The sequence below is a fragment of the Eutrema salsugineum genome, unplaced genomic scaffold (assembly GCF_000478725.1).
Source record: "Eutrema salsugineum unplaced genomic scaffold, Eutsalg1_0 scaffold_11, whole genome shotgun sequence".
NCBI classification, from domain to species: domain Eukaryota; kingdom Viridiplantae; phylum Streptophyta; class Magnoliopsida; order Brassicales; family Brassicaceae; genus Eutrema; species Eutrema salsugineum.
The window spans coordinates 9,796,695-9,797,910 of NW_006256901.1; the positions used below are offsets into that span (position 1 = coordinate 9,796,695).

The 1,216-nt window shown below is 44.0% G+C and overlaps 1 non-coding gene across 1 annotated transcript; it reads right to left on the reverse strand.

The window, feature by feature from the left end:
* Positions 1 to 871: 871 nt before the first annotated feature.
* On the reverse strand, positions 872 to 978 carry LOC112090175. Its single transcript, XR_002901523.1, has one exon. It is a non-coding gene; the product is annotated as a small nucleolar RNA R71 (small nucleolar RNA).
* Positions 979 to 1,216: the final 238 nt, after the last annotated feature.

The window sequence follows — 1,216 nt, forward strand, 5'->3', positions numbered from 1 at the left end:
GCCAAAGTGTGATAGCATTAAGATTGTGTCATTTCTTGAGATCAAGCATTTTTTTGTGTTTTCTAATTTCTTTCAAGTTCTGGTTGTGAGTTTCAGGTGCATGAACACCAGGTCCAGATCAAGAAGCTGTGGTCCACCTTTCCCCTTAAACGACAACATTAATCTTTTGGTTCCAAGAAGGAGAAGGGATAGGCGTGGAAGACAGACTGATCAGGCTGATATGGAAGATCAAAGACAACATGTAGTTGACATTGAGCAACAGGCTCAGGAGCAACAGGCTCATGTGCAGCAGGGTAATGGAGTTGGTAATGCAGCTGTTAATGGAGCTGGTCAAGGGTTCCATCAGGGTAATGCTCAGCAGGAACAAGAGCATCAACAGCAAGCTTATGTCCACCAGGGACAAGCTCCAGCTCATCAGAAAAGGCATCAGGCCAATGTACAGCAAAGACAACAGGTGCACCACTATCAGCCCTTCCAACACCAACAAATGAGATATGAGCAGCCACAGGTCTATGTTGGAGAGAATGACAGGGCCAATGCTCATCAGTATGGAGCTGGAATTCAAGCACCACTTGTGCAAAACAACAACTTTGAAGTGAAGGCATCATTACTGAATATGGTGCAAAACTCAAAGTTCCATGGATTGGCAATGGAAGATCCTTTGGAACACTTGGATCAATTTGATAAGGTTTGTGACTTGACAAAGATAAATGGAGTATCTGAGGATATCTTCAAGCTCAGATTATTCCCCTTCAGTCTTGGTGACAAAGCTCACCAATGGGAGAAGAACCTCCCAAGAGGCTCCATTCAGACCTGGGAGCAATGCAAGCAGGCCTTTCTAGCTAAGTTCTTCTCCACTTCCAGAACAGCTAAACTGAGAAACCAAATCTCTAGCTTCACTCAACATAGCAATGAGAGTTTTGGTGAAGCATATGAGAGATTCAGGAGCTACACCAACCAATGCCCACACCATGGGTTTAGTGAGGCTTCTCTTCTCAGCACACTTTATAGAGGAGCTTTTCCCAAGATTAGAAACCAGCTAGATAGTGCCTCTAACGGAAACTTTCTGGGGAAGGAGATTCATGCTGCTTTAGAGCTGGTTGAGAACTTAGCAATGAGCAATGATACATATGGAGAAGACTTTGATAGAGCCAATAGGAGTGAGAGTTCAAGCAGGGATCAAAGGTATGAGAAGGACTTTAAAACACTTGAAAGC